At 40.5% G+C, this 27,025-nt stretch overlaps 1 protein-coding gene across 9 annotated transcripts in view; it reads left to right on the top strand.

Annotated features, from left to right (window-relative positions):
- The window catches only part of SEMA4D (semaphorin 4D), a 95,893-nt gene that overhangs the window by 32,614 nt on the left and 36,254 nt on the right, over window positions 1-27,025 (top strand). For all 9 annotated transcript variants that reach the window (XM_071802292.1, XM_071802291.1, XM_071802293.1 and 6 more), the window contains one exon: window positions 21,502-21,565. The gene's annotated coding sequence lies outside the window, so the exon portion shown is untranslated. The remainder of the gene's footprint in view (window positions 1-21,501; window positions 21,566-27,025) is intronic.

The following is a 27,025-nucleotide window of genomic DNA, read 5'->3' as shown; positions in this document are numbered from 1 at the left end:
TTTGACGTGTTGTCGATACTGTTGTAGATTAGAAGCCTTTTAGCTGTGGGTGACGAGTGTGTTTCAGTGATGCTCAGGTTGGTGTTTTTGAAGTAGACTCTTACCTGTGTGTCACAGAAGCACAGCTCCTGCATTTGCACTTGTGTTTATTCAGTCCTCTGGCATTAGCATGGGACTTTCAGAGCCTGCGTAGTCCACCCTTTCTGTATGCTTTTCACCTTCCCTGGAGCTCAAACACAACTTTATACAGAGTTCAAATAAAATAAGTTGGTGTTTGGCAGCACTTTCTCACTTGCTTAGCAAGAGCGCCCTGGGAGCTGATTAACCCCATGTGGGCTGTGAGCTGAAGAACTGTGCTTCAGAGTTCATGTCAAGTTTCTTGTGCAAGTGCCAGAAGGAAAATTGTATACAGGAGACTGAAAAGGTACCCTTATGCAAGTACAAATTAAAGAGTCTGGTGGATCAATGGAAACCCCATCTTGTGAGGAACGCATTAAAGATGCTTTGTTCTATGGCAGCAACTGGTCTGGTAGCTTCCAATCTATTTTCTCTGGTTGGCAGAATTTCAGTCAAAACCTTAACACTTTCCAAAACTGTAATTCTACACAGTGAAGGAAATAGAGCATATTTTTCTTGAAAATCTGCAGTTAAATGAGTTCTTAGTTGTTTCCTCACACTAGCATTAAAACTTGTCTGGCTGTACAGTGGCTACATTCAGAAACTAATCTGGCAGAAAAATGATATGCTACAACCTCTGTTTCTCCCCGCAACAGCAGATGGCTTAGTTTTTCAGTTGGCTAAATTTCTTAAACCAACAGAAAACTTTAAATTTACTATTTTCATTTGTCTCTAAGAACAAGGGGGAAAAAAAAACCCTGCACACACTTAGTTTTCTACATCTCTCATACTAGCATCTAAGTTTTCTGCATCTCTCATACGAGCATCTAAGGTATGTAGTTTCTGCTGTTGAAATGTCATTCCAAGCATTATCGGCCTGGTGACTGTATACAGTCTCCTATGAATTTTTCTGCTTGTATACCTGGTCCTTTTCTTTCGGTCCCTTGGGTGATGACATTCTGTCCCAGGCTGTGGAGATGGAAAGGTGATTGAGTCTTTTGTTGGCAAATCTCTGCATTGCCATTAATACTTTGTTAATATTTATTCAAATTCTCTTCACTCTCCTGCCTGACACACTTTGAACAAGAGAGCTTTGGGGTTTTTCTGACTGAGCAAACTTCAAGCAGTTGGTAGTTTACAAACTCTTTAATCCTTGATAAATAACACTGATCAGACAGCAAGGGAGGGGAGGAATTTGCGTATGCAGATGTGATTCTAACGCTAACCTGGAAAATCTGTTTTTTTAATAACTTGTTTTTATATATCCCAGAACATATCAGGTGTGAGGATGGCTAAAAAAAAAGTAGCAGTATGGGTTCCTGCCTTAATCCTTTTAGCTAGGATGCCTGGTTAGAAAGGAGGTGTGTGAGGGGCAGCACTCTTTCTCTTTCTGCTGTGTTTGTAGAGAAAGCCACCTTTTCCCCCATGTAGCTGACACTGGCACAGTATGTGACAGGGGATGATGCTGGGAATTTCCTTTCTATGTGAGGAGAGGAAGAGGAGTTTAATGAAGGTGCTGTTTGAGCATAGTTTGCTAAGTAGCCACCATCTACCAAGCACAGACTCCCATGGTACCTTTGGGAACATCTCTTGCTTCCGTTCTGCACAGTGATGAGGTGTGTGTTTTTGAATGCCTGTTGTCTGGCCTGAAACCAAGAGTGTTTAGGGAATGTCACAGAAATGAAGGGCACAGCGTGTTGGATGTATCCACAGTTCTGGTGTCCTGATGATATGCAGCAAGGCCCATCCTGCTGTCTGTCTGACAGATGCGCCTTAACGCATAGAGGGTGAGGCTGAAGCAGGTCAGTAGGTAAAGCTTTTACCATCAGAACACGATTTCTCAGGCTACTGTAGAGGAAGAGAGCTGCACATTTGTGTGTAGCAAACACTACTCAGACCATTTCCTGCTGATTTTTGGGGTGGTCTTGCTGCTTGGAACAGGTGATGCTGTGCATCTTCAACATCCATGGTGCTTTCTGCTTTGTTTTTCACAAACCTCTTGTTTCAGGCACTTAACGTGCAGGATGAGGAAATGGCACTGTTTGCAGTAGGGCGAACTGACTTCTCATAGAAGTTGAGTTTTGAGCTTACAAAGTCTCTTTAGCAGCTTTGGCCTAGTTTAGGAGCTGTGTGTGTCAGAGACATTATTTCAGCTGAGTTAGCTATGCCTGTGACAGTAGCAGCACGCTTGCTTTTGGAGAATCCGGGTGCTGGGGGGGCAGGGGGAAAAGATGTCTTAGTCACTGCAGTACCATTTCTACTTTGCTTCTCCCTTCTATGAAATCTAAAGATGACAGCCTTGCTTTCATTGCTCTATGAATGTAGAAAGGCCAAAACTGGAAGGCACACCTTTTTAATAAACACAAGCCAAGGACTGTTTTTTATTACTGAGAAATCTGGGAGAAAAAAATGTAAATTGAGATCATTGTTTGGTTTTCTTCATGCTCCAAGAGGCTTGGCTCTGTGAAGAAGCAGCTATTTGACAAAATGTTCTGAAGTGTGAGCACAGAACTGGGATTTTGTCACCCAGTGCTGCAAGAGCAGAGCAACTGTTCACACTCAAGTTTTGGTGTGGAATTTTGCTGAAATTTTTACGGCAGCTTTACTCCAATTTTTGCCTGTCTCATGCTACTGCCATAACTGTCCTGGGCACCAGATGATTACTGAAGTTTTTAATATGTAGTCTTAGTATGTTAGGTGTAACTCCTACTGAGAAACTATGCCTTTTCAAAACTACTATTAAAAACAAAAGTTTAGAGGAGAGGTTCTTCCCATTTCTTGTTCCTTGCCTCCCAGAAAGTCTTGCTGTGGAAAAAATGTAACCCAAAACATGCGTGTTGTGTATTCAGGCTCTTGTTCTTGGTTGGTGACTGTATGCTCCGCTGCCCTACAGATAGAGTTCTCTCTGGTTTCTTTATGCCCTTCATGGCGGGGTTTTGTGTATTTTTTGGTGATGTGTTGTTTGTAACTGAACACAACAATTAATTGTGTTGGAAAGTGATCAGGAAGCCCCAGGCAAAATTGAAGGCTCCATTGTGCTTGGTGCTGTGATGAATGTGTTTTCTGTTCCTAGATGACTTACAGCACTATTAATTTCAGAGTTGTCTTGGAAACACAATGGAACAGGTTTTTACCTTTTTGAACTTGCATTGTGAGTAAAGGGTGTATTTTTTCAGTTGGAAAAGCACGCTTGCACTTATTTATACTGCCAGGTGCAGCAGAAGTTAATCCTGTGCTGCAATATATCTCCTTGAAAAATTGCGTTTTAAGTCTGCTGCCAGAGGGGTGCTAACAGATGGGAAGATGAAAGTATGGAAGTGTTAAAAGTCAATACATGTTACATATCTGTGCTCTGTGTAAAAGCAGTAACTTAACGTAGGAGACCTACCTGTGCTCAGGGTTTGTTCTCACCTGGGTGTACCTCTTCAGTACCCTGATCCTGTACATCCCTGTATTTCAGGCAATATCTGGACAGCTGGAACTGGTCATCACAGGTGTGTGGCAGATAAGTTACATGAAAGCCCTTTCCCATAGCCTGTACAGCAGTTGTTTTAAATGTCTCTCCTGGTTGGTGTTTTGCAGAGGGGTTGGACAGAGATTTTGGAAACTAGATGAACATAAGTTCTTAATTTCTTGGTTGTGCTTATACGAGGCTGTAGCACTGAGGTAATTTAGAAATATGGATCAGTTAGATATCTTCCTTCATTTGACATTTGTTTACTTTACCAAATAGCATATTCAAATACTTAAAAACAAGCGTTTCAAGATTCAGTTTCATATGCACATTGCAATTTACGATTCTGTTGTGTTTCTTCAAAATACACATATTGCCAAAATGTTGTCAATAATTAGATACCTGCATGTGATATATGCTGACACTGAGGCATTTGAACGTACATAAGAGCAAAATGTTTTCAGTGATGTTTCTTTCTGCTTCTTGCTTTGCTTTTTGCAAAGGTTGTAGCTTGGGATGCTAGCCAGGATTTGAACTGTAAAAGGGAGCATGAAGAATGCAGGATGTTTTTAGAATAGCCTCTGCCACGAGCAGATGGCTTCATTAAATTCGCTTTAGGAGCAAGGAGAGCAGTTGCTGCTTTTGAGTGAAAATTGGCTTGAGCAACTGCTTTTACACTGCCATCCTGAACGTGTGGCAGGTATCAAGAATATTTGCACAACAATTTTATTTAAAACAATTGGTCTGTGTGCCTTCAAACAATAGGTGCAAGAGAGTAGTGCCTCTGTTCTTTAAACCGATCGGCATGAATTAAAGCAAAAGACTGAAGATTTAATAGTTAAACTTCCTGCACGACTTAAATCTTGGGAAGCTCTGCTAGCTGCTTTGCTCTTTTGCTCCTCAACCGTGAACATTTCATATAGTTCTGTTCTTTGCCACAAAATCTTCTGGTTTCTGTTGCTTTTTTGCCTTCTTTTCTGGAGAACACTGAGGGAAACTACATTTATAACTAAATGTAGTTATAAATGCCTAGTGAAGGATAGTGGTATACATAAGGTAGCTTTCTTCCTGTAAAATACAGACTTGTGGCAGAAGCCTGTAAAGAGTCTGGTTGCTCAGAATTTCAGTATTTCTGTGTGGATCAAAGTTAAGCATGGACAGTGTGAGCAATTTTTTTCTTTGCTTGGACCTAAGCTGTATTTAGGTACTTTATGTTCAATGTCTTCCCTAGCCTTCCACCCCCCAAGTTAAAAACCAAATTTCTGAGGAGGTTTGGGTCAAGGCAAATACTCTTGAGTGGGTTAATAGCCTACTAAAAGCAGAATAATGTCTGTTAGGCTTTAAAGATGGGAATAGATTTAAGGAGGAGAAATTGAAGCTGGCTTTTGTTCTTGTAGGTGAGAAATCAGAGATGTGGAAAAAATTCTTTATCTGTTGAAGTCCTTTCAGAGTTGTGTGTTTCCTTTAATTTGTTATTTTAAAAATTAAATTTGGAAGCAATAGACCTGGCAGCAGGGAAGGCAGTATCCTGCTGAAATTATAAATTTTATCAGTATTGATAATAATCAATTCATTGTTTTGCCCCTTTATTACAAATTAGGTATTAGCCTGTCTTAGTAGCAGAAGAGGACTGGTGAGTCTGCTGCTGGTATGTCTGAACTCCTGTGTAGGGGCTTGTCTGTTGGTATATGGTATATCATGGCAAAGACCTGGGCTGTGACTGAGCTGCTTGTCTGATTTCAGCTCGTTAGTCTGTTAAGATGCCTCTGGCAGGTAATCTGGGACAGTGACATTGAGACGTGTTATTTGTTTGACATCACTGAGTGAGGGGAATGCCTTTATTTATGAAAGTGGTTGTGGATCGATTTGGTTTACCATATTGAACCAAATACTTCTGTGTGATAGCTGTGCAGGAGTTTGTATGCGCATGTTTACATGTTTGCGTGATAGAGCAAGTTCATGTTTTTTTTGCCCAAGTTGCATTTTAGGGTAAATTCGTAGTGTACACATGTGTTGCAGAAACTGTCTGAACCAGACAACATATTAACCACTGTCGCTGCAGGAAAATTTGTACTTAATTAGAATCAATACATCGCACAATGAGAGAAGAAAATGACCTTGTATTTGGAAGGATGAATTACAGATGTGTTATTGACCACGTTCAGAGGTTTTCACTGCATTATTCTCACCCCGACTTCTGTTTATGGTTGGACTCGATGATCCTGAGGGTCTCTTCCAACTGAAATGATTCTATGATTCTGTGAAGTTTTGTATGTCTATGATACTTTCTTTTAAAAGGCTATTTTTTGGTGTGTGTTCTCCGGAACTGTGTGGTACTAAGAGGAGCTGGATGGTACTATTATTTTAATAGAATTATGTGAGCAGAACCACTGTAAATGCAATTCTGGCCATAGTTATCTCAATACTTTTTGGACTTATCCTCTTACACGTTTATCAAACCTGACGGTCTGTATCAAGGCTCTAAGTGGAACACTTATCCCCACCCCGTGGTGTATCGTGTGCTTTCCAAGGCTCTTGGAATTGGCAGCGTTTTTCATATGTCATTTCTGTGCTCCATCTACTTGTTGCTGAGAGGTGCAGCAGTGCTGCACAGAGGCAAGGGAACCCCGATAGACAGGTCTTTCACAGCCCAGACTGTATCGCATGGTCCCCTTTCCTTTGAATAAGAACTGAATGTTGTGTAACTACAGTTATTGTACATCAACAAGTTTAGCAATATGTGCCACCACAAATAGTCTTGTTAAACTACAGGCCTTGCACGTCTGCTGGACAGGAACTCGGTCATGTATTTGTGTTTGTCTTTTTGTTTTGTTGTTTTTCAAACATCTCACAACAAAGACTTTTAAGCCATTTGGACATCTGGACTGAATCACTTTTAACCAGCTTATGTGAGTGAATGTTTCTACCTGTTCACATAGTGAAATGTTAGCTGTGGAGCCTGGGACGCTCTGCCACAGAGATGAACAGCTTAATGCGGTTATGATTAGCTAAATTCACTCAGCTTATCCTGACTCTGGCTTTTCCCCATGAAGGCAGAAATTATTACCGTTCTGCAGTCTGTTTTTCTTTGAGTTTTAGAGTCATGGACATACTCTATTTTTGCGCTTGCTCAGTTTAGCTTTTGTCAGCTGTAGAACCTTAATAAGCAGAAGAAAAGGGGTGACTGTCTGCAGACGTGTCACAGATCAGGCGCCTCCTGTGTCAAGTCAGCCTTGGTTTGGACCAAATAATAACAACATCTGAAGACATCTTTTGTTGGTGATAATGATGTTTTTCTGTGCTGGTAAATTATCAGCTTCCTTGAGACTGGTATAATAAAAAGATAAAATGTACACTGAGACTGGAGTATAAATAATCCTTACTTGGAGTTAGTTTGTCTTGTTTCCAGAGCTTTCATAACATGCAGCAAAAGGACTGACATTTTCACGTTCACTTCTGCAGCTCTGGAGCTCACAGGTAGGAACAGCTTCACAGCTGCTGTGGGAAGCGACCCCAGAGCCAGGCAGAAGGAAGGCCAGCTCTTCAAGAATACAGCCTTAACTTGTAGCTTCAGGTTGTGCCTCATTCAGTAACTGCAATTGCCTGTTCCTTGTCTTGTTCCTTCTGTGCTGCTTCCCTTGAATGAGATCTTAATGATGATGAGATTGTAGGGTGTGCCAGTTAAAAATGTATTCTTTATCTTATTCTCCTGAAATAGCTTTCCACTGAAACAGCTTGCTGATTTAGTTTTTATTTCCCTTTCTATCCTCACTGTACTCTTTGTCTATCACTGTGTGGTGGATTACTTGCCCAAGCAAGCTATGCTTATTCTGTTCTTGTATTGCAGTGTCTTCTTTAGTGCTGAATGCAAAGTCTGCTGATAAGCAAGAAGTTGTTTACTGTCCAGGTAAAAAAAAAAAAAAAGAGGGATTTTTCTCTCACTTTCTTGAGTCTGGGTTGATGGGCAGCATGCACTGTGTAGGTTGAGAGTCTGAACTGAGGTCTGTGCTCCCTGTCCGGGATGCTGTCTAAACCCTATCCTGGCTCGAATCTTTCTCTGCAAGAGTTGACTCATACTTGACTTTCCAGCCTGTATACTTGCCTTACCCTCCCTCTGCTGGTGGTCAGCCCTTTGCAGTTTTGTGGATATAATTGTCACAGCCAGGCTTTTTGAAAACTGACCTGTGACCCTTACTAATCCAAGTGAGTTTCATCTTTTGGACTATGAACAACTAACATTATTGAAATGGGGTTTGACAATAATAGGCATACTGTAAGCATTTTTATTTGCAATCTTCCATTTAAATTTGGCAAACCAACAGCAGAAACAACCTCCCACGCTCTTCTGCTGTACTCTGCACCTGTGGATTTGAGTAACAGGATTTGTGTTTTGGTCATGTCTTCCAGTTTGCTTCAGTGTCCTCACACATTGAAGTGTTTGCTTTGTCTGCTTTAACAGATAAATTTAAGATCTTGTGATCTTATTTATCTCAGTTTCATGGCTGTCGAGGACAAGGAGTGGAGGACAACAGGATTTTTATGTTACGAGCCTTTCACCTGAGAAACGTGGTCCAGCTCTAGATGTTGTAGTGGCTTTGTCCTGCCTGGACAGTGAAGTGATCCAAATGATAGTGTGTTTTTCTTGAAAACACGTACCTTTGCCTGTTGATGACAGCAGGTGTCCCAGAATAGGCTATGCGCTTTGCTGTCTGAGAGATGGCTCATCTTGTTGCTTGTCAGTCTTAAAATTTATCACCCATCCAGGAGTCAAAATGGTGAAACAGGACCCTGTGTCGCAGCGGAAGAGAGTTGCCCACCTGGCTCTTGGCTCTTTGGTCAGCGTGGGAGCCAGTGGAGGAGCTGGCGTGGGGCCCTGGCTTGCACCTGCACCTCTTACCAGAAGTATGTGGAAATGAGTTTATTTAGGGCACAGGGGAAGTCTGAGGTTGCTGTTTTAGCCACAGCTCCTTAGGAAGCAGACACCCTGCTGTTTCAGCCACTTCTCTTTTATGTGTGTTATCCTGATGAGTTCAGAAGGTAGGCGATACCCACTCTTGTAAGGTGGTGGCAGAACTTGATTGCTGCTGCTGCTGTGGTATTTGTATGCAGTGCACTGTTAGTCTGCTTGTTTTCCATGTGCAAGCTGTTAAAGACCAGCCTGTGAGAACAGGCACCTTTTCAAACCTGCTTGTATTCATATGGATAAGACTGCAACGTCTTGATGGTGTTTTTTAACCTTGCTGGTAAATACTGAAAGTATGGTGACCCAGCCCCATGGCAGGCATGAGGTGCTGGTTGCAGCTGGCAGAGTCCTGTGGTGGTGAAGGAGCAGCTGCTGGGACAAGACAGCTCTAGGAAGCATGGAGGATGGTGGCCAGCTAGGAGATCCTTGCAGGCTATGCTGCCAACTTCTTAGCCTGTTAAGGAGCCAGAAAAATCATGTTTATTAAACTTGTTTTCCTCCCTGAAACCTTAGGAAGTAGTTTACATGTCAGAGAAAATTGTGTGGTGATTGAAACACTGAAGTGTTTAAGCTGAAAGTGGTGCAAACTGTGTGTGATGCAGACTTTCACTGAAAGGTGCAAATTGTAATTTTTACAGGAGACACAAAAATCCTTGTTACGGTGCTGTGGATGTCAGTAGACAGTCCTCTCACCTTCTTTTTAATGGAGTTACTGAAGACTTTTCAAGTCTTCCTCGTAAGTGAAATTTTTCGTGTTTGAACTGTTGCTCCTGTGCTCTACCAAGAAGAGCCGTTTTGAGTCCGCTGTAACACTTCTCTTGGCTTCCTGAGCCTGGCTTTCACCAGGAGCCTCTGGTGGGGCTTTTTGCTGAGCAGCTGTTTTCCCAAGCATGGTCGCCTTTTCGTGGTTTTGCAGTTACCATGCTTTTGCACTTTCTCAGGCATGGAACTGACAACTGCACTGGCATGTGTAAGGGAAGGTTAAACCTGACATGTGTCTGTGAGAGCTGGAAACCAAAGCGTGGGACGGGAGATAAATACCATTGAGGAGTTCTGGACCTTGAATGGAAAGACCCATCACCCACAGGGAGATTTAGTCAGCAGCTCATCTGGGTCAGGATCTGACCAGATTGTCTTTAAGATGTGCTTTCTCAAGAAGTGTCCTGTGAAACCTCACTCAGGTCAGGAAGGACTCGTGTAGGAAATCCTGCAAAAAAAATCCTGTAGTAGAGGGAAGGAAGCAACCCATTCTCCTACCCTGACAAGCAGCAGGAGGTAGGAGATCTTTGGATCCCTGTGCATCAGGAGTGGTGTAGTGAACCTAGGAGAATGTCAACAAGGTGAACCATCTCACGTATGTTACAGCAATGACATAAGTAAACTTAAACCTTCTACAAGACAAACTAGTGGAAAGCTAAAAAATTATCTCAAGCAGTACTTTCAAATGTTAACATTTGTGTTACTTGTTTCATGCTAACAAAAAGATAAGTAAGCAAGGGTTTTTTTCCTGCTGAAGGGTGATGTCAGTTCATATCATCCGAGATGACCCACAGTGTGACAGTGTTTTGCTAGAAGTCTGGAGGGATGGGTCAGCTGTAGTGAAATTGTATAACCGTAGGCTGTCACTTAAATGTTGGATGTGCCACCAGTCTTTCAAAGCCTGTTAGAATTTTAAAAACTTTAACCTATTCAGATATATTTGAAGTGCCGTGGCTGAAAAGAGCTAGCAGTAAAACGCACAATACCATGTTAGAAAGAGAAGCTGTTGAGCATAGATACTCAGGTGTTTATTTTTTCTTTTTTCTGCAGATTAACTGTTAGTTTCAGAAGAGAGTCATGGAAGTTTTGGGGTCAGTAAGGAGCAGCTTGTGTCGTGTCTTGAGGTGTGCAGTCGGCCGACCTTGCCAGTGGCCTTCTCAGGCCATTGCACGCAAACTGTAGCTCACTTTCTTGTGTGTCACTAAACAGTGAATCTGTTGTTACAGACGACAAGCATTTTTGCCAAGCAGAAATATGTCCGCAGCCTTTAAGAACAAGGAAGCTTCGATGAAGCTTGCTATTCAAGATCTGTTGCAGTAAGTGAGAACCATAAGCAAACGGTCCAACAGGAGATGGGTAGTGCAACAAAAATAATGAAAACTGTCATTCAGTCTTTAATTATAGAAGAACAGTAGCAAAACAGTTAATAAAATGGTTGTTAATCTGGAGTACTGATGTTCATCTAGTAGTCTATGTACTCCTGGGTACTGTGGATTACTTCTAAGAGATCTGCAAAAGCTACTTAAGAAAAGCAAGCTGATTGTTAGAAGGCTTAAGTTCTCAATGCTAGTCTGCACATCCTGTAGCAAACTTGAAGATTAGTGTTTTTCAATTTCTAAGAAAAAAAATTTCTAGACTTCAAGAAGTCCAGGTAATAACTTGCTGGAAAGAAGATGGTGTGTGAGAAGTTCCTCTGTTCATAAATAACATTACATAGTTAAGCTCAAGTTTTAATACTCGGGTGTTGGTTTGCTTTGAAGTTACATAATACTCTTGCAGTAGTTTAAAGCTAGTATTCCAGTTAGAGAAATTTGGAGGAAGCATCATGGGAGAGTGAGAAGATAAGTCATGCTTAGTAAGAATCATTATTTTGTTTACTGTATTAACTCTGAACTTTTTTAAAAAGGGGGCAAACAAAACAAAAGCAAACCAGCAAACTTTTAGCAAATGAGCTCTGTAGCAGTTTAAATTTAGGAAATTAATATATCTACTGATAGCTTTGAATGTAAAAGTTTAGTTGATTTGAATTAGTATGGAGTGATGATTTTTTTGTTATAGAAAAGGCCCATTTATTTTACAGGCTGTAAGGGGACTTTGATTTCTTACTTGCTTCATTAAGTGCGCTTTGGAAGAGAAAGGTATTTAGCAATGCAGAATGACTCTCAGAGTAGAGATGATGACAATTTCTTCTTGAGTCCTGTCTCTGCCTATTCTGGCTCATGCAGCAGGAAGGAGTATAACTGGATGTTGTCTTTCTTTTTTCTTTTCTTTGTATATGTTTTGGTGATGTGATATCTGCAGCTGCCAACGACAGAAGGTTATAAAGGGATATGGGGAAGCAGCTTGAGCACCTCTGCAAAATCTGGCTCACAAGTAACATTAGTTGCCACTGAATTCTCTGACGTATCTTTCTAGGTTGGGATTATTTTCTTTGCATGTGGGTGAGTTTAACCTAATTTTTCCACCATGACATTTGAAATGCGAAAGCTGTGAGAGGTCTGGGGTGGGGATTTCTGTTTCGAGATGAGATGTGGATGGGTGCTGCTGCATTTAGAGGTCAGCTTTGCTGAGGAAGGCTTCGGGTTTCACTTTTGAACCCTGAGACTTGAAAGAAGCACATAAATCTTGTCTTGCCTGTAATGCTTTAGTATCATTTTACAGTTCTGCTTTTCTGTAATAGTAAAATACTCAAATTGAGCATTCAGGGGCTAGAAACTTGCAGTAGTTACATGTTTTGTCAAAAATCTTTGAGGCAGAACCTCTGTACTGTGCAGCTGTCACATCTTAGTTTCATAATGTCCTTAATGATAGAACAAACAAGATTCTTAGAAATTAATTATCAAGTGTAATAAAGACTCTGTCTGCTACATTTCATTTGGCATAAGAAAAAGCTCATTTTAGGCTTGGCAGGAGTTAAAATCCCAGTAATGCTCATGAGAATGTTCTGCAAGCAAAGCTTCTGTTAATCCTGTTCCTGACATGCTCACACAGAATTTGATGTGAAATCTGAAGCATTTATACTGAAAGATCTGCACCTGTGTTCTCATACAGAAAGTGGTCACAAACTGATACCCAGTTACTAGCTAAAGGTCAAAGTGACCTTTGCTTTATTAATATCAACACAAGGGTTGTATTGAGGCAGGAGCAGCTATGATTGATGCTCTACAACCTCATAGAGTGGATGTAGCAGCATGTGATAAATTGCTCACTTCATTTGTGTAAGTTCTCCCAGAGTCAGTTGTTTTTTCATATGGCAGAGTTAGTGAGCACACTCACTCCATTGTTGCTAACCAAATTCTGCCAAAAACTCTCATGCATAACAAGTTCTGTTATGCACAAACTTTTTTGTAGTTACTGGTATGTATAATTTATTTGTGTCTCATACAGAAGTGTGCAGACTCACTGGCTGTACACAGTTAGTTTAAAATATAGCAAAGAATAGGGAGTGGCAGTATAATAATTTAATGATGTTAACTAAAATCTGTGTCTGTGCTGTCTGTAGAAAGGACTAGCAGATCTTTTAAGTATGGTTGTTTTACTTTTCAGAATAAAAAAATGCCGGAGTTGCTTCGAAGGTTATAACATGGGAAAAAAAGGAAAACTGTTTTCTGAGCTAGCATAACCTTAAACACAGCAAAACCCTGAACCTTTTAAAATGCTTGACACTGAAGCTGTTTGCATTAGGTGTTTTCGTTATGGTGAAATGATTTTTTTGAAAAAAATTTCAAGGCTATTTTACTGCATTTCCATGGTGCTTGCCAAGAAAACATGAGTTGCAGTCTGCTGTTGGAGATTAATCTCCTGTTGAGATCTTGGGTATTTAAAATGACGTTTGCAGTGTGGTGTGAATTCTGGATTTTGACCCTAAATGTGGTATATCCTGATTTATGTGGGATTTGCTGGGGCAGTCAGTTGTCTCATGGTACATACTCTTTGCCAGTCCTTCAGAGGTGGCTGAGTATCCTGAATATGCAAGTAAATGTAAGGGTAACACCCTTGTGGCCAGGGTTTAGCTGATGAGAAGGAGCTGTAGTTGGTTACTCACTGCTGGCAGAATAAAATAAATTGTTTTCATAGTGATGCTGCAGCAGGAAAAGAGCAGTGTTTACTGTTGGGGACATAGCCTTACCCTTGGGTGGTTCTGACTTTTGTCTTTCCAAGATCTCGTCCAACAAGCAGTCCTGCAGAAGGTGCTGTCCCCCAGTGTGTGCTGTGCTGCATTGTGTCCATCACAGGCTTAATCCCAGACAGCCCTCAGTCCTCCAGGTGGCTGGTTTTTTTTGTGGTTTTTTTTTTTTTCAGGCCACAATCCCTCAACTCTTCCTTACCTTTTCTTTTTTTGGCCCTGAGATGAGGCTGAGGACACTCAAAATGAGTGTAGCACTTACTGGGCCTTCCACTCAATTTTTTTTTCCAACAAAGGCTCAGGCTTAATGTCTCCAATGGTGCTACACATACGTTTCATCCAATGCAATCTAACACTGCTACTGAAAGAGATGTTATGGATGGATTTAAGATACCCTGACCTTTCCCCTCCCCAAAGTAGGCTTTAGCCTGTGAAAGTCGATCAGTTGACTTCCCTAACTGGTTCCACAGTGGCAGAAGTTAGGTCTGGTGGGGATGGGTGGAGACCAAGGGACACAGAAGCGGTAAGAGGTGGCAGGTAGACAGGACAACTTAAGTAAGCAGGCTGGCCTCCTCATAACTATAACAGCCCTGTTTTGGGGATGCAGGAAATGATTTTTTAAGCCATTCACCCTGGCACATAGCTAAATTTCTGATGTGTGTCTTAAAACTAAGATTTCTTATTAGTGTACAGTTGCTGTCTAGGACCTATGAAGCCTAAGTGTGCTGTAATTAAATAAGAGTATGGATAGAAAAGTGGGTTACTGCATACTACAAGTGCGATACTGCAGGAGAAAGCAGAAAACAGCAGTGACCTGGTGACAGGCCAGGTGTGACAGCCAAGCATGTCAATCTCTGCTCGTGTCAGTGCAGGGAAAAGTGTGTTGCTGCTTGGCACCTGAAAATAAAACTTGTTGTTTGCTGTCCGATGGTCAGATAACAAAGAGTGGGAAGGAAAAGTAAAAATAAGATGTTTCTAAATTTTTTTTCCGTTAGTACGGGATGAGAAGACCTGAGGGAAATTACAAGTTTTAGTGGTGATGGTGTTGTTAATCTTTAACCTGTAGCAGGTTCTTAGTGGAAGTAAATTTGGAAACTTAACTGGTTTTAGTTTGAGAAGTTTCCCTGTGCAGCTTCCATCCCATGACTTGTTGACAGGGAAGAAGAAATTGATGCTCTGTGTAACTCAAAATGCCTTATCTCTCTCTCATGCAGAAACATGGGTGTTGAAACTTGCTGTAGAAAAAGTGGATTACAAAACAACAGCACCTGTATGAAGGCACTGCCTTCAGCTCAGTACTCACAGAAGAGAATTGACAGCGCTTGATGGTGACTCTTCAAGCAGCTGTCATACAAACAATATTTTTCTTAATCGGGGAATAAAAACCTGATATTAAAAAGCAAGGCTTTACTGCACCATCTTCAACATATGTACACACCCAGTGTAGGAAAAACTGTGCAGCTTTTACTGTTTAGTTGGTATGATTCACATCAAATGCAAAGCTGGTTGCGTGTAGTGGGCAGCAGAAGCAGCTTCATGGAGTGACAGGTGACGCTTTGGGAGCAGCGATGCTGCCATCTCACAGCAACTGAAAAAAAATTATCGTCTCGCTTCATCCGAAACTGAGAACTTGAAATTATTATTGCAGATCCAGTTGTCAGTTCCATGTTGTCTCTGTCCCAAATGAAACTGGAAATGTGAGATGGTAGGATTCAAGAATGTATGCATTTCCTGCGGTCCATTCTCATGGCTTTGCTTTCGAGTGGGCATGTTTTTAACATGATACGAAGTATCACCCTAACCAGTCTAATGACATTCTCATTGTGTTATGACTTTGGGCAATTGGACATAAGAGAGAGAAAGATAGCTTTAGAAGGGGTGTGTGTGATAAGGGAGTTGTAGTGCATGATCAGTAAGATAAGCATATTCAGAAGCACAGCAAATTTTACCTGTATTCGTAAGTCAGAGATGGCTTTACATAACATGTAAAGCTTGAGGAAATCCCTTTTATTAGCTTTTTGGGAGTTTTTTTTGGACATGAACAATATTGTTGTATTTTTACAAAAAATGGACAAATTCCATCTGTGAATTTTAATTGTTTTTTAATAGCAAATACCGCTGCAAGGTTCAAATTCTGAATTTCATATATCCAAACACAGTGAAGTTTTGTTTTTATTATTTGTCCACTGTTTTGAATAACTTGGTTCAAATCCCTTATTTCAGCAACCTCGCACTTCTCCCTCAGGGGCTGTGCTGTGACTTACACAACCAGGGAACTGACTCTCTGGCTCCTTGAACTGAAGTCGCCTGTTTTCTCAGCACAGAACCCTTTTCTTGGTATGAACAGGTAACCTCTACCAGCACTACTCTTGTTGGAGAGTGTTTTGTTGTGCAGGCTGTTTCTTTAACTTGTGTGCTAAGATGAAGATTTGCTCTTCTTCTTCTTCCACCTAAAATTAATTCATTTTAGGAAAAATAAGTAAGAGGAAGGCAGTGGTTTGGACATACTTTTAAAGTTTCTTTAAAACCCATCTTTGCTTTATGCCTTCTCACTGGGAGTGCCCCTGAGTACTGCATGCTATTCACAGTGCATGTAGTACGGACAACTTAGTAAGTGGGGTGTTTTCAGTGGGCAAACTGGCTGAGGATGTTTTGGTACCAAAAATATCTGCTGTGTGGCCAAGGGGGCTTTTGCATTTGCCTCCTCTGAGAGTCAAGGAACTTCAGAGTCTGGCACCTGTCAGTGAAAGGCATAATTTGTTAAACTGTCTTGAAAGTCTAGAAAACTTGAACCTGTTACTGAATAACAGAAGTTTTCTACACTGTCATGTGAGTTAAAGGTTCTGTGCTTTATGTGTTAAAGACTCACTTCCATGTTTTCTCATTGCTTGCGTTTTTTGTGCATTTCTCAAGACCAGAGTGAGAAAGAAAAATACAAAGTATGGAAAAATGCTGAATATGGAACACTGTGACATGTTGGAACACTTTATGGAACACCTTGGAACACCTATGGAACAATGTAACACCTTGGTGTTTTGCAATCTCAGTGTTCAGGCAACTCTCTTGCACCTGTCACCTGTAAACAGTGATAAGTGCAGTTTATGTAAAGAATCAGAGAAAGTAAAAAAAGGATATACTGGGGGGTACTAAATATTTGAAAACTGACTAAAGATGTGATCTAAACTCTTAAGAAGTCAGGTGGTATGATGCAGCATATTGATTTTAGCTTTAGCTTTTCAAGGTTACTCTGTTGTCATAGCCAATATGGAAATACGTGACATTCATTCACTTATCTTTTTAACATTGAGGCAATTCCACTTAACTGGCAGCTTACAGACTTACGGGTAAGACACAGAGCTTGTAGTACAGACTTCCTGGTGGTTGTTGTGTGGTGTTTGTTTTTTGTTGTTGTTGTTGTGGGTGTTGTTCTTTTTTTTAGAAACTATTTTCTTATAGTGTGCTTCGTTCATTCTGTTAAAGAACATTAACCAACAAAAGAGGCAGAAATTGAGCTTTTTTTTCTGTTATTTTCCATTGAATGCTTTGGGTAAGGTTTGGATGCTCGTCTGCTGTTTCTTCTTTAGGTTTTAGCACCGGCAGGTTGTTTTCTGGATTGCTCCTTTCTGATAGAAGAACAGGGAGATCTTGTAGAATAATAAGGGATGAAGCTTGTATGGTGAGAGGAGACTTAATTTCATCCTTCATACTGACCTCGTTGAAGTAAAAATGTGTTGAATATGAGGATCCTCCCAGTTACCTCTGCTCTTCAACAATTGTTATTTATTGACCAAAATATTTTAATGCTGCCTCTGAAAGAACATTTGCTTCCCTAAGCAAATACACCCAGTTGTGAGTACGTGCATATTCTACATGTCCTTAAAGTGGTGTTTTAAAAAGTTCAATCTGAAGCCAAAGTGCTGGTATTTGCTTTTTTCTTTCTGCAGTTGTGCATCTTCCTGTCCTTTCTCTAGTGCTCTGTAGCTTTTGGTCTCACACAGTTATAGTGCTGGTGGCCTCCATCTTGATTGGGATTTGATTCAGAACCACTACCATGTTTTGCTTAATTTTATTCAAATAATCTTGTCTTGATATTTGTGTAATACTGTAACTGTAGGAAAGATAGAATTCTGAAATACACTCAAATAGTTTCCAGCTGGGCCAACCTCATTATTCGTGTTTTGTCAGTGCAATGCAGGAAGGCTTTGTAGCAGTCCTTTGCTCTCTGCCTGCATGATAGTATCCATGCTCTTGGCTTTTTTAAGGGTGCTTGAGATCTGAGAAGTGTCAGGGTGACTGGGGAATTGGAAGCTGAGGAGTCTCCAGTACAGTTTATGCTAAACTAAAATCTGACAGTTTGAGACACAAGAGGGCTTTTGTGCTGCTTGTTCCAAAACCTGGTTTAACAGGGGAGTCTGTTGCAGCTTAAAGCTCATGCATACAAAGTCAAGCCCAAGGCAAATGTGTCTTTCCTTAACATGACGTTTAAAAAAAGTTGGGGAATGTTGGTAGGCAAAATAAAGATGTTTCTATGAAGAGTGAAGCTTCATGAGTGGGAAAGGGGAAAAACATGTAAAGTTTTGCGCTGTAGAGTGCTTGTTAGTTGTTTTAGGTGATCAATAGATATCAACACCAGTGCCATCGAGGGAGGATGGGAGCCATGGAAATAGTCTGCAGTCAGCAACAGTTATTTTGATATGGAAAATATCCAGTTATCAAAATAAAGTGCTGATAATACAGTTCTGGAATTTTGTAGTCTAGCTTGCCTTTTAGTGTAATTATTTTAAAACCGCACATAGGATTCGTGGGAACATTTTCAGTTTGCTGTCTCTGGGCAGCATACGCAGCCTCAGTTATTCATAGATATGTATTTCCTTTACCTGTGGCTTCTGTCCGAGCATTTAGAATAGTTTTTCTAAGAAAACTAGCACACAGAGATTGTGGCTACCTTGAGGTATGAGTAGCAAATACACCTCTATTTGAAGTCATCAAGGTATTGATCTGGAAATGGTGTTTTGGTGAGGTCAGTGAATAATGGTGTAATTCTACAAATATTCTCAAACTTGTAATTTACCCTGTGGTCTCCCAAAGGGTTCTCTGAGTAATGAAAATTTGATTATAAGATAGTTGTGTTCTGTATTTCCTTTCTCCTCCTTGTTTAGAATCCCTGGGACCTGGTTACAGCAAGCATATGCTTGAATAGAGGATTAAAGAAATGCTTCTGGATGATAATTGATATGCAGAAGGAAGTAGTACACATTGTGCTGGGTTTTAATGTGGTGTTTTTTTCTTTTGTTTTTTATGCAAGTAGGCTATGACAGTCAGAAGTACCTTGTAATAAAGTAATATGTTTTGGAATTTGACAGATTAGAAGAAAATCCTCAAATAAATAATTATATGCAAACACATACATATGAAGGATTGTGGCTCTTTTATGAAAAATTTCCTTAAGGTGACTATCATGTTATTCTACCTAATATATTCCAGACTGCCTTTCATTTATAATCTAGTAGGTGTTCTCTTTAATCTTTGAGGACTTAGTCACAGTTGTCAAAATAATGAGCTTTTCATAGTGTAATTTTTCTGTTGTCCCTGTACCTTCCCCCGAAGCTTAATTAATTGTTACCAGAAGAAACAGGCTTTTTTTCCCTTGAGTTTACCCTGAAATACAACTTCCATTCTTAAAACGCAACAGTGTTTAAGGTTCTTTAGGGAGCTCCTGCAGTGCCAGCTTTAAAGGATCACCTGCAAGGGCTGGGTTGAACAAGAGGACCCAAAGGGTGCCTGCAAACCTGCAGTGCTTACACAGGAGTTAATTTCATACTTAAGTCCTCCTTGGATTAAAGGGTTTAATTATGTCATAGCTTTTGGCAAGCTGTGAGTAGTTACTCATGTGCATAGCGTGACTACAGGCGTTGTCCAGACAGGCAGCCAGTGGCAGCATGATCAAAGCAGAAGAATCAGCCCCTGCTTGCAAACATCCTTCACCTGAGCCCAGCCTCCCTCGCACCCAGCCCTGTGCTCTGCCCGAAACACGAAAGGTTAGTAGCCCCTTCACGAGAGGCTGACCAGGGAGGGATACGCTGCTCTTGGGAGCCAAGTTCTTGAGCTGTGGTGCTATGACTTTGAAGTCCTTGTGGCTCTTCTGCCTCTTCCCACCTCCATGAGATCCAGGGACTGGCTGAAAACTGGCCTGGGCTCCAACCACCTGGTTTTAGGGTCCTCAGAGGCCTCAGACCTCGGCTCATGAACCTGGAACCACTTCTTGGGCTGTCGATATCTCCATGACAGGCCATTTTGGCAGCTAGTGAAGCAGGTCAGCTAGTTTGCTGCAGGGGTTTTCATGAGCAGTTTGACACCTGCTGCACCTATTTATTTAGATGCAAGTGCTTTGTTATAATGAAAGTGCTTGTACAAGCCACAGGCTGCTATAAGTCCTTTCTCAGCAGAGGCAAAAGAGAATTTTCTTTCCCCCTTAAGGTACTTGCTGCTAAAATGGATTATTATACCTTTGTTCTGCAAGCAGTAAGCCATCAGGAAGCACGCTGGGATCTGAAAACTCCAGTTAACAATAGTGACTGTGGTTAACGATAGTGACTGTTGGTGATCGATGGCCTTTTATGGCAAGCAGCAATTTTTGTAGATTCTAACTCTCTGCTTAAATATTGCGTAGCTACAGCCATAGAGATGATCAGGTATAAACTGGTTCATAGAGAGCTTCATAACCTATGGGATGATTCACAGTTCTCCTGTTCTGTTTTCTCCAGCAGAATGAAAAATATATAGTTGTTTTATACAGCAAAAATCAGTCAGTTCTATCCTGTGCTTTTGAAAAATATCAGGCAGGTAGTAGCTTAGATAGGCAACAGATTTCCAAGAGCTATCTTGTTGAGAAAACATTGTGGGGACCATTAGACTAGGCTCTCCCCTTTATAACGCAGAAGGACCAAAATACTTCGAAAATGGTTTTTTTGTAGGCAAAAGTAGGTTTGATGTAGCTGTTTGATACCTACTACCACACAGACAACCACAAAACGTGCACTGTTGAAGGACGAGGCAGACACAGTGCCTTAGTAGACCCTGTATAGGCTCTCCCTTTCGTTAGAGACCTGCAATATTGAGCTGTTTCTCGTGATTTTGTCTGACCTGTGTCTTTTGAGGCCTTCTGTCCTGTGAGCCTTTCATTATAATCGTCTAGATCAAGAATGACGCCTTCAGACGTGCACTGAGAATTTTTTTTTAGGTGCACTTTCTTTCCATTTGCATCTGTGGGATGTTGACTTCAGTAAAATCCAAATCAGACCTGCGCTCACTTGCAACTAAAAACCACTTTCCCTTCAGGTAGCCCACACCCTTCTAAAAGCAGCTGGGTGAACAGTAGGAAGTATATATGCTAAACGCAATGTGATGTAACAGTATTGTAAGTCTGCATATTCAGAAATATGTTACGTAGAATAGTGTTGGGATTAATGCATTGTGTGCCCTGTTGTGATTGCTTCCGAGTGGCCCACTGTTCTCCTTTGATTACACCAAGATAAACACAAACACACAAGGTTTCATTGCAAATATCCAGATATTCTTGTTCTAAGCTTGTTTGTAATGCAGTTGTTCAGCAATGCAGGAGAGTATTGGGACTACTTTATACAGATTTAGTAAAGGTAATTGTTTGTGGGGCTAGATGATGTCCAAACTGAGCTTTCTTTGTACGTCCCATACCTGCATAAGAGGGATCCCAGACTCTTAGCAGGGTCAATAATTGCTACTGCAGTGCAAAGGATGAACAATTTTGTACAGAGTAACTACCAGCCAGCGTGGGATAGAGGAATCAAATTGAGTTTAAAAAGGGCTGATGTGTATGTTTTTTATCAGGACTGCTTAATAGTTTTTTGTGTTAAGTGCAGCATCAGGACCTTGGCTTTGTTGACTGCAAATGTTTCTGGTTTCTGTCAGGAACAGTCTGCCCTGGTAATCTGGGAAACAAGAGCCAGACTATTGGGGGAGGATTTATTATAATTCCCGTATCAAAATTTGCCCTTCAGTTTTATGTGGTAATGATGTCAAACCACATTTCTTATCTCTTTGCAGAAAGGACGCGTTTCTTGTGGCTCCGCAGCTCCAAGGGTGTGCGGGCGGCTCCAAGGGGAGGCAGGTACGTACAGTGAAACCAGGGGTGTCCTCCTGCAGCAAGGGGGCTGTGGTGGATCCGTGGTGGCTGTGTTACAGGTGTCTTGTTAGTAAAATAAATACACTTCAAGAATACTAGAGACTTAATTCATATGGGAAAACGAAGTAAGGATGTAATGATAAGCTTGATTTATTACTTTGTTTTGCTTCAAGACCACAATACTTCTCAAGAAACTTAATGAGAAAAGGGTCTTTTTTCACTTGGGGTCGTATTTTATGTTTACCTGCGCTTTAGTTACCACTGAAAGGTCCTGTTCAGATTTGCAGCTCTCCGGTGTTATGCAGTTTATCTGTGTGAGTGGATACTGGGCTTGCTTTTGGAGTTTATATCTTTGAAAGTGTTGCTGGACACCTAGGATAGTTTGGTGGTGGTAGTGGTTTTTTGATTGTTTGTTTGTTTGGAGTTTTTCTGGTGTGGGTGTGTGTGGTTTTTTTTTTTTTTTTTAAAAAAGTGTGCTTGTTAATTTAGACACACAGGTACTTTTGCAAATGCCATTAGTTGGGAGTGGGCATTTTCAAATAACTTTGAATGACTAACTCAGTCCTATGAGCACAAGAAGAAATCAAGAAGAAGCCGAGCAGTACTTTTTCTTGTGAGAATATGTGTAAATGGTAGGGGAAGATGGACTTGGAATTTCAGGGACTTTATTTCTTGGTCATTTGAACAGTTTTCACTGCAGTACTGACACTCTCATAACCCAGGTTCTGTATCTGGGAAAACTTGGTGAGACAGAAAAGGATTTTGAAACACATCTCTCCTCTGAGCAGCTCTTGAATTCTGAATTTGGGATAACTCAATGTCTATGTTAACAGGAGGTGCTGACATGGGAGCTGTGGTTGGGTCCTACTGACTATCCGTGTGGTTTTACATTAAAAATTTCTGTTTAGTTTGTTTCTATGCAGCCCGGCTAAGGATCCAGGACAGTTCCTACAACCTCTGGTAGCTCAGAGGTCAACTTGTTCAAGGCCAGAGTTGGCTTTCTTTTTCTTAAAGGAAGACAAAGCAAACAGAAGCAAACCCAACTGCTCTTTCATGCTGCTCTTTGGAATTGAAGGCTAACGTGATATTTCTAACAATCCACCCATAATAAACTGAAAAATAAATTTTTAATCTCCTATTTGTCTTCTTGTAATTTTTGCTCTTTTTTTGTCATAAAACTTTGTCATCTTGTAATCTTTGCCCTTGAAAAAAGTGCATGGTAGTAAAGAAAAGAACAGGAATGTGAGGTTAAAAAAAAAGGATCTCTTCAAGTATTCTACTGACGATTATAAATATTCTCTGCTTTAAGGTCAAGCATTAGTTTCCTGAGTACTGCTTGATGGCATATTTATCATGCAGAATCAGGAAATTATCAAATATATGTCTTCACAGGAGATTTTAGACTAAAACTGAGACTCTCATTTTGCTCCGAATTTTTATCCTCTTTTAGCACTTGTACATCTCCTCCAGCAAGCTTTGTGATTTAGGTAAAGACCACATCAAATTATCTTAAAAAGCTTAAGTCTAATTTGTAAGCACCGAGCAACTGCAAAGTATTTTTATTACAGTGTGAAATGTAAATAATCCCATGCTCTACCTGTATGTTAGTCATAAAAGGCTACTGGTCTGCTAGTTTGCGGTTTTAACTAACCTCAGCAGAAGATGAGTCCGTACATGATGTATAGTAAGAAAAAGATTGTAAAGATGATGTTTTACGTGAAACAGTCTAAAAATTGCACTGTGCTTGAGGTTTTGAAAGGGTGAGAACTAAAGCAAATAATATATCCAGCCTGGTCTTACCAGGCTAAAGTAAATAAACTGTGTAAATAAAACTCAGCTGTCAAATTGTACACTTCTTACCGTGTAATTTTGCTTACTTAAAATACAAGGATTGCTAGCTTTTTCCTCTGTTTTTGGACACAAAGCTTTGAGCAAATTGGAAAAAAAAATCAGGTTTAAGCAAAATTTCGCACTGGGAGTTCTGTGGTTTGGGTTTTTTTTTGTATGTGAAGCCTTAAAATCTTTGCTATTAAATAGGCATCAGTAAATATTGAAGAGGGTCTGTATTCTGTTAAAGCTTTCAAAAGCCTTTGAAGAAAGTTATTTTGGGAGAACTTGCAATTTATGCCCTCTGACAGACAAATCTTTTAAACCCCCTCACCCCCCTTTTCTGCTGGAGGAAGTAATTTGCTTGTAAATTTTCGTGTCTCCGCATATTGACCTTCATATCTCTCATTATAGTAGCTTACAAGTTTTACAAGTGCCTCCCCACCCCCCTTTTTTATTTTCTGTTAAATCTAAAAATAGCAGGGAAGGCTGCCTGGGAAACCCGCTATATTTTATTGCTCCTGGTGGCAGGAAGGGAGGGTGCCTTGTGTTGGTTGACACACACTGTGAGGCCCTTGTTTGTTGTGCCTGGACAGTGTGAGTGGTGTGAAAGTGATACCATGGGGTGGAAGGGAAGTATACACATTAGGTCTTCCTTCTAGCCCAGAACAACGTGATCTTTTGTTGGGCAGCCTCACCGGGGCTTGCATCACCTGTGCTCATGTAGTTGTGCGCTACTTGTGCTGGGGAGGAGGGGGCGGTGGCGGCAGCATAAGCACTGGGTAGGTGGGGGATTGCAAGACAGGGTGACCCTGGGGAGGAGAATAAAGTGCCATATAAAAGGGGAGGAAAATGATGTGGACACTTGGTATGCCTGAAGAGTCGTGAAAAGAGTGACTGGATTAGGCCAGGAGGGCCAGTGCCCTTCTGGCTTTCTGCAGGGAACAGCTGGATACTCTGATGCGAATGATCACTTATTGGGAATCACAACGATCCCAGCAATAATGCTGACTGCTGTGGGCATGTCAGCAAATTCTCATATGATTTTGACTTTTGTAGAGAAGATAAAGATAGATGCATTTGGTAATTTGTGTAATACTGAGCAGAATTCCAAAGTTACACAATGCAGCTAAGTATTTATTAGCGGGAGAAAAAAAAAAAAAAACAGATTTCAAAACCAGGGTTGCAAAACTGGGCATTTCCTAACTTTGAAATTCCAGAATCTAGATAACTTGTGCAAGTATCGTGCGTACAAGATGCCCACTTGAATCCAGCTTTACCATGCTGGCTGGGGTAGGAGACACTCACCTCTGAGTTTTTCGTGTTGTGTTTCATTACTTCACAAAACACTAATTTGGTACTGATAAGGGCTGCTGAGTTGACATCTGTGAAATATGACATTTTATGTTCACAAATACCTCTTTGTGCTTACTTTGCCTCTGTGTCCTGCCCAATGGGAAGGATGCAGTCTTCTTCCAGTTAGTTTTTCAGCTTCTCCCATGGCAGGGCTAGTGTTTTTTCACATTTTTCCAGTAGGTGGACCAGAGCACTGTTAATGTGGTGCCCACTGACACAGGCCATGTGACAGCCAGATGTTTTCCAGTCTTGCTAAACAGTCAAGATATGCCATCATAGCTCCCTGCTTTCATAATTTGTGGTAGTATCCTGTATCAGCACTTAGGCACCCTGAAATTTTTCTTTCTAACAGTTTTGATTTTCTGTCCTTTGAGAACAGAAGAACTTAACTATTCCCCATTTCTCTGCTTATGTGCTAAAATTATGCGTGTCAGTGGGAACATTCACAGCTCTGAATTTCCAGCTGTGCTCTGTGGAACTGATGGGAGTGGTGTTGATTATTCAGTCTTCTCCAGTTGCCCTGTTTTTAGTCACCATAAACACAAGCATTATGGAAAACTCATTCAAGTAGTGTACATGTTATTTTACTTCAGTTTGTCATGAGACATTGATTTAAAATCAACAGAAGTAGAGTGCCTAAATTAAAATTACTGGTTTAAATTTACCTCAGAAAATTTTCAGCAGTTTTACAGAAAGCAGAACAGTAGACTTATGGTCATGTTTTACAGTTTACTTAACTAAGTGCAACTAAGTTTCTTTCTACTTTACTTCTTAAATATTCTTGTTTTCAAGCAAATTGTGGTTCATTTTCACTAGTGAAAATTAAAACATTAGGAGACCTAACTTTTCAGAAATGCAAAGCACTCAAATGTAATCCAAACCAGTGAACACTGGAGCTGAGCTAATTTGGAAATCAGGCCATTGTCTGGGCTTTTGGTTTTGGTTTGTTTGGGTTTGTTTTTTTGTTTTTTCGTTGTTGTTTTTGTTTGTTTGTTTTTCTCCTTCTACCCCTTGTGTTATATGAAATCAGGTTCTTATTAGATTATGGATCACTTCCAAGTGGATGTCAGTGAAGGAGTTATTCCAGATAATTTTCAGCACAGGAAAGAGAGGGCAGGGAGAGAGTAATTAAGTTGAAGGCTAAATTAAAGGACAAGGTCCTGAGTGCATTTTCTTCTCTATTTAGACTAATAAGAATGAGAACAAAGTGGATCTTGCATGATTGGGCATGTAACGTTCACTATAGTCTGCCTCACTCCCTTTTTGAACATGCAAAATTTTACCTTAGATCAACAAATAATGTCAGACAAGTCAAACTTACTAATGTGAAAAAGGGCAGGTCTTGCAAATCTGTACAATGGGAATGAAATTACAGGTTTCTGCTTTGCGTGACCAGAGCAATCCTCTGGCCACGTAGCAAAGTAGACACTAACTAACCTCACCAGATCTTTTGTCTTCTTCAGAAGGTAATGTGATTTGTTTCAGGATGTGTTTTTGTTTTACATTTTCTGAGGTAGCTGAGCTGGGACAGGACTGTAACTGTGGCTGTATGGAGATTCAGGAGTTTCCTTGGTGAGGACATAGATTTGCTAATCCTATTTTAAAGTTCAGAATATTTACAGGACTTCAGAAGTCTTCTCTGGACACACGTGGTATTATACATAAACAGTTGTTGTTGGGACTGTTACTGAGCAGTTCAAGATTTAATGGAGAATTGATTATTACATGGAGTTTTTTCAGTAACAATAGGTGGCGGGAAAAAAAGGAATTAGCAATGTGTAGATACAAAGGCTCAAAGGTCTTTCTACACACTGCTGGTTTTCACCTTATATTTCCTTTAAAATAAAATTGCTAAAATATTTTGAACTTCATCGTTGAACTACTGTTTGCTCTATGAATACTTTACATGTAAAGCTGTTTGCCTCATAGTATATTTATGTGATACCTTGCAACCCTGAAGAGTAGGCATTTTAGTGTGTTGGAGGGCAAAATGTGGAATTGCTTCTGCGTGGTAATAAGCAGGAAGGGTACAAGGCGGACAAGCAATCCTAATAAGCCTAACGGAAACTATAATGGTTTAAAAACCAAAATGATTTATATACTCCATTACAAACAGTTGGATCTGATCCAAAGTGCTTATCAAAACTAAAAGAAAAAGAATCTAAGTCATAGGTTCAGTTTGAGCAAGTTGTGGTTTTGTGTGTGTGTGTTTTTTTTCCAGTAGACAACAGATTTGTAGGAATAAAAGAGAGATTTTTTGTT

Source organism: Patagioenas fasciata, chromosome Z, assembly GCF_037038585.1.
Source record: "Patagioenas fasciata isolate bPatFas1 chromosome Z, bPatFas1.hap1, whole genome shotgun sequence".
NCBI lineage: Eukaryota > Metazoa > Chordata > Aves > Columbiformes > Columbidae > Patagioenas > Patagioenas fasciata.
Note: the sequence above shows the minus strand (reverse complement) of the source record. Positions and strands in the feature narration are given on the sequence as shown.